Source organism: Cryptomeria japonica, chromosome 4 (genome assembly GCF_030272615.1).
Source record: "Cryptomeria japonica chromosome 4, Sugi_1.0, whole genome shotgun sequence".
NCBI lineage: Eukaryota > Viridiplantae > Streptophyta > Pinopsida > Cupressales > Cupressaceae > Cryptomeria > Cryptomeria japonica.
The window spans coordinates 580,964,528-580,971,766 of record NC_081408.1 but is presented as its reverse complement, the minus strand read 5'-3'; positions in this window follow the sequence as shown (position 1 = coordinate 580,971,766).

The window sequence follows — 7,239 nt, the reverse complement described above, 5'->3', positions numbered from 1 at the left end:
ATGCATCCATGTTTTCTAACATCATAAATGAAGTACTGCAAATCAGAAATAGATGACATACATCATATCAATGCTATCCAATCACTGGATCATATAGAATCTATATCCATAATGCATCAAAATAAAGTATCAATAATAGGCCCAACATGAAAAATAACTGCAATGTTATGACGGCTTGGGGTAGAGCCTCACAACCTCTCCTATTCATCATTAAGTTCACAAATCACTATTTTTTCTAATGGCCATGTCATGATGAAGGACTATAGTGACATATTTCAATGCTTTATTGCAATGTATTCTCCCTTCATAGTGCAACTTTTCTAGTTGCCTTTTCAATTTTTTTGGTGTTAAGTCCTACTTGTGCACTATAAATTGATCCAATATTTCACAATAGAGAAACAACCCAAATTTAATATTCTTATAATTAAATTCACACAGATACAGATTCTAGATTTAGGAGATACAGATCTCCTAAAAATGCACACACGTTATAATATGTACATGTTATGGTAAACAAGAAAAATATGTACGCATTTTGCTGACATTAAGCTAGAAAAGGAAAATATGTACGTGTGTCATGATACAGATTCTAGATTTTAGGAGATCTTATAATTTTTCAAACTTTGTCAAATTTCAGAAATCAGTAGGCTTCTATCATCATTCTCTTATTATCTCTCTATCTCACGCTCTTTGTCTCCCCCAAGCTTTATACCTATATTTTTTTTTATCTCTCTCCTTCTCCTCTCTTTCTACATCTCTTTATCTCACTCTCTCCTCTCTCCCCAAACTCTAGATCTTATAATTTATCAGATAGTAAAATTTTAATAATCACTAGGCTCCTATTATCATTATCTACCTATCTCTATTTCACTCTCTTTATCTCCCTTGATCTCTAGACCTATCCCTCTTCCTATCACTCTCCCTTTCCCCTTCTCTCCCCCATCTCTCTATCTTACTCTCTCCTCTCTCTCCAAGAATTAAATGAATCTCTCTCACCCCTCTCTATAACTCCCCTCTCTTCTCTACCTACCTTAGATACATTCTTTCCTCTCTAGCTACCTCTAATACTATACATGTCTCTCTCCCTCTCTCTCTCTCTCTCTCTCTCTCTCTCTCTCTCTCTCTCTCTCTCTCTCTCTCTCTCTCTCCCTCTCTTCCTCCCTACCTCGTTCCCTCTTCATACTCTCTCTCTAACTACTTGTCTTTATATACCCTCCCTCACTCTAACTCTCTCATCCACTTCTATCCTATCACCTCTCTCTATCTCTATGCTTTCCTCTCCACCTATCTCTATATATCTAGGTATATATATAAATAGAGTATGGGGGAAGTTCAAGATAGGTAGGTAGATATAGATAGGTAGAGAGTAAAGGAAAGAGAGAGAGGTAGAGAAATAGGTAGGGAGGGAGATTTATATAGGTTGAGAAAGAGGCAATAGAGAGGGGAGAGTGGGGAGAGAGGTGAGATTTATAGAAGTGGCAAGGGAAGGTTTAGGAGATAGAGGGAAAGATAATAGAGGTCTTGCAAGGAGTGGAGACAGTGATAATTTGAGAGGGGGGAAAATAGATAGATAGAGGTAGAGAGGGAATGTGTGTGTGAGAGAGAGAGAGAGGTGGGGAGGGGGAGAGAGACGTGAGATAGAGAGGAAATAATGTGTATGAGGTAGGTAGAGAAGAGAGGGAAGATACATAGTAGAAAGGTGAGAGTTATAGGTTTAGAGATTAGGGAGATGGGAGATAATAATATAGAGAAATGGGGGAGGGAGATAGAGAGAGATAGGTCTAGAGATTGAGGGAGACAAAGAGAGTGAAATAGAGAGAGATAGAGAGAGAATGATAATAGGAGTTTAGTGATTATTGAAATTTTCTTGTTTGAGATTTATAAGATCTGGAGATTGGGGAGAGAGGACAGAGTAGGATAGAGATAGGTAGAGATGAATGAAAAGGAGAGAGATAGAGAAATTGATAGGTCTAGATCTTGGGGAGATAAAGAGAATGAGATAAAGAGGTAGCAAGAGAATGATGACAGGGGCCTACTAATTACTGAAATTTTACTAATCCTAAAAAATTATAAGATCTCCTCAAATCTAGAATCTTTATTACAACCCCTAGAGATCTAAAACCATTTTTAAACATCTTGCCAAATATATACATCCTTATACTTATACTTAAATGTTATAAAAAAGATAAAAGACAAAGAGAAAAATATAACTTATGCTTAAATGATATATTTTATGTATATATCTGATGAAAAAAAACTAATGGAAGGCCAAAGGAATTAGCATCTAAGGCCATGTTCCTTTTATAGCTTAATGTCAGCAAAACGTGTACGTGTTTTGCTTGTTTACCATAACATGTACCCATTACAACATGTGCATGTTTTTTTCTAATAAAAGCATGTACATATTTTTTTTTTTTAAATAATGCATACACATTCTTAATTCAAATAACACGTACGTGTTTTGTCTCGTACTTAGCCTTGGATGACAAGCCTTAGGCTTGTGAGCTTCATTTCCCTCGTTTTTACATGTTTTCTTCTTCCGATGTGGTTTCTCAACTTCCTCATCACCAGGTTTACATTTTATCAAGTGGGTATTTGCAAAATAACCACCATAATTTCACATATCTTCTAAAATTTCTAACTATATAATTTTTTAAAAGATTTGAACAACGTTTACATATTAGTTTAAATTTCTTTTACCAATGTGTCCAAAGTTTTCAAAGACATATGTGTATCTTTTTTAAAATAACTTTTGAACTACTTGTCCAAATTTTAAATAAATTATATATTATTTTTCTAGACTTCATTCTTTACACCTTTTTACAAAAAAAATTCATTTTTTATTATTTTGGTGCAATTTATGTGACGTGCACAAATATGTACCTTACTTTCAAGATGAGTCTACTTTGAAGAATCATAAAAAAATACTCAACAAAAAATTACAATTCCAGTACTCAGTCTTATTTATCTTTCTACCAAAGGGTTTTTCAAAAATATTAAATGCAACTATAAATTTTTCAAATGACACACACACCAAACACTATGTTATGTTTTGCTAAAAAAATAAGAACACTTTTGTGTGCATGAAATATTTGACCCCCTTAATCTTATTATTTTTTGAAAAAAATTAGTAGTTTGAAAACTAGATTCAAATTACTACAATTCTTGTTCTTTTGGTATCTTCAAATTTTGAGTGGACAAGTCTCAAATTGCTCCTCCAAGTTCAAGTTTAGCCAATTTCAGGAAAAAAAAAAAAAAAAGTGGCCACTTATACCCCACTTTTTGTTCACCATCTTGGTGTACTTACACAAGTTCTTTCAATCTCCAAAAGATTGATATCCTCATCCTCTACCTCCAAGGGCTCTGCTTCCTTTGAAGCTACCCTTCTCTTTTTACCTTATTCTATCCCGTCACTCATGGCAAGTTCTAGATATTTGTATTTCCCTTCATTTTGATTCAAGTACTTCTCCTTTTACTCATCATATTTATAAGTTGTGTCTATTGTAGGTATTTTCACATATGGAACAAATATAGTAGCATATCTTGTCTTTTCAGCTCTCAGAAAATTTGGTTTAACAACCAAAGCATAACAGGGACCTTGGTGGTCCCTTACAATTTTCTTCCAAAGATGTTTATTCAGATGGTGCTACATCATCAGGGCAAAAAAATGCTACTAGTTTTCTCATGTAAGCTACACATGATGTTCAATTTGATAAACCTACTAATAATATTTAGAAATCTATGATTGCCTCCAATATATTGATGTTCATCTTGTTTTGGTCATTAATATTGAGATTATTATAGATGATGTTCTCTATTATTCTGAGTTTTGATATGCAAATCTATGGGTACGTTTTGATGTTCTCTATTGTTGAGATTTGTGACATGGTTTAACAACCACAGGTTAACGGGGTAATAAAACTCAGTTCCTTCATTTTGAGTGCATGAAAGGGCCTTACCATGTCCTTATTATCTTTCATTTTCTCCTCCAATTTGTTATGTTGGGTTGTGCTAATAGATCAAATCAGAGGGCTTAGACACTAACATGGAGTCATTATGGCATTATATTTCTCTTTTATCTTCAGTTGTCTAATGTAATGCGAACAACAATTAACTATAGTGATATATATGTTTAATTATTACTTATTTCTCATATACAACCTTACAATTTCAACATTCTCATTAGGATTAGTCATGTTTCTCTCACTCATTGAGCAATTTCAATGTGGAAACTAGCCTCCTCCCTTTGTTGATTTTATGTTACCCTTATCATTGGTTGTTAACTTTCACTTTATGTCATTCTTTAAGCTGCCCTCAAAGTTCTTTTGCTTCTTTTCCTTGACCATATTTTTTCTTGAAATTTCTTAATACTCTTATTTTAAAGAACTAATTTCTTTCATCTTTATATGTTAAATTGGGCACACCAATTCATAGGTATAAATAAGGTTTTATTCTAACTAAAAAAATTTAGTGGAATCCTTGTACACAAAAAAGCCACTTTCAACATTTGAATAAAGAAAAAGCTCATCTTTGTTTATTTCATAGTGTAATTACTACTAGGTTGTCACATCTAGTGGAAATCAAATGTATCAAAATATAACACATAATATTTTGTTTCAATTTAAGAATTAATTTTAGGATAGGTCTCATGAAATTCATTAAAATCTCCAATGCCAAATATACATGTTTCGCTTTAAATTTCTACTATTAATTTAGTTCTTATCCTTATTATGCTTTGAAAAATTTGAAAGTGGTTTTAACGTTTGTGTTAAACTTATTTCTTCTTATAATTCGTTTGTCTTACTACATATAACTTGTGTCTTTTGTCATGAAATACAACTTGATATAAGACAATTGATCTCCTTATATTCAATTTAATACCATGTGGTACTTGATAAATACTTGCATTCACAATCAAAACCTTTATTCTATAGATATATTCTAGTAGGAAAACAATAACACCTATGAGTGAATGAACCTTCCCTCCCCCCAAAAATTAAAACTCTAGATATAAAATAAGAAATAATTAATTATTGATGATTCAATTGTTGAATGGTAGATGGCATGTATGCTCCATCTAGCACCCATGTATAGCAACTTTATTCTAATATGATTATTTAATTTAGATACTTTATCTCAAATTAGCAAGCAATATACATTTTTTTAAAACCTCTTAAAAATTATAGGCTTCTCTATTGACCCAATGCCACTTTAACATTTATAAGGAATTTTATATAATTTATATGTTTAGTATCACATCTAAACATATTTTTGCACCCAAATGTCATTGATCAAACACACCATTCACACCAAATCAAAAGGTGCCAAAACTCATTTTTGTATATATGTATACACATATGTATGTATATACATATATATATGTACACACATATACATACATACATGCACACACACACACACACACACACACACACACACACACACACACACATATATATGTATGTATGTATGTATGTATATACATACATACATATATACACATATATACATATATACATATAGATATATATACATACACACACACACACATATATATGTGTGTGTGTGTGTATATATATATGTGTGTGTGTGTATATGTATATATGTGTATATATGTATGTATATATGTATATATGTATATATATATATATATACATATATACATATATACATATATACATATATACATACATATATACATATATATATATATATATATATATATATATATATATATATATAACACACACACACACACACACACACACACACACACACACACACACACACACACACATATATACATACATACATATATGTGTGTATACATATACAAAAATGAGTTTTGGTACCTTTTGATTTGGTGTGTGTGTGTGTGTATACACACACACCCCACTTCTTGAAACCCAAAAATCTTATTGGCTTTATCTACTACTTCTTTTAAGCTCAAGTCCACACATGCACACAATTTACTCACAACTTGAGAACTTTGTAATTCCATATTTTGATGCTTATCTGGGTTCTCTCATTTTTATGTGCGTGTGTTGGTGTTGTAAGAAATAAATTTCAACCGTTAGTCTCTGAAAATTTGCAGGTATGAAGGGAAGCTTGTGAAGCAAGTGGTGAAGGATGTTCTCTAGAGAACTTTGTATATATATATATATATACACACCCCACTTCTTGAAACCCAAAAAACTTATTGGCTTTATCTACTACTTCTTTTAAGCTCAAGTCCACACATGCACACAATTTACTCACAACTTGAGAACTTTGTAATTCCATATTTTGATGCTTATCTGGGTTCTCTCACTTTTATGTGTGTGTGTTGGTGTTGTAAGAAATAAATTTCAACTGTTAGTCTCTGAAAATTTGCAAGTACGAAGGGAAGCTTGTGAAGCAAGTGGTGAAGGATGTTCTCTAGACACTGGATGTGGCCAAACGAAGGTATGCATTTTATTACATTTTTTCTTTGAATATATCGTTGATTTCGCGCTTGCCTGGAAGAAGAGCGAGTTCCGTCTCTTAGCAACCATTGATGGGTGTGATTGTATTTCTTTCACTTCTCTCTAACAAATGTTATTCACACATTTATTCTGTGTGAAAGATAGACTGCAAATTGATAGTATGTTGCAGGCAAGAATGTTGCATGTTGCTCTTGGAATAGTTGGGTTTTAGCCCACTCTCCCAATAATGGGTGTCGAACAAATTTCCAAAATTATAGTAGGAGAATGCTTAGGAGTGACATTGATCATTTCTTTGAAGTGTATTGACCTAATAGCATTGTAACATGTATAAATATAATGTTTAATAAAAAAAATTATTGGAAGGGGCTAAAAACCCCTTTTTAAGACCTAAGGAAATAGCAAGTGGCCATGGTTATTCCTTAAGGTCGTGTGTTTGTCGCACAACTTAAAGAATGGTCGATAGGCCAATGCCATTCTTTAAGATATTTATCTCGTTTTCTTTGCATTTTTTAATAATATTGACTAATTTAATTTTAATTTGAATATTTAATAGCTTCGATGTCAACATTAAAGTTATTAAACACAAATATGAATCACAACACAAATCCCCCTTGAAAATTCACAAAGGATAATCATAAATTACCGATAACCATGTCACTATAATTAACATATGTGCTCATCACCAAAGACATTGCCTTATTCGATCATCACATATTAACATTATATGTAAATTGCATAACAAATTGCTTTCAAAGCATTAATAATTTATAATTTT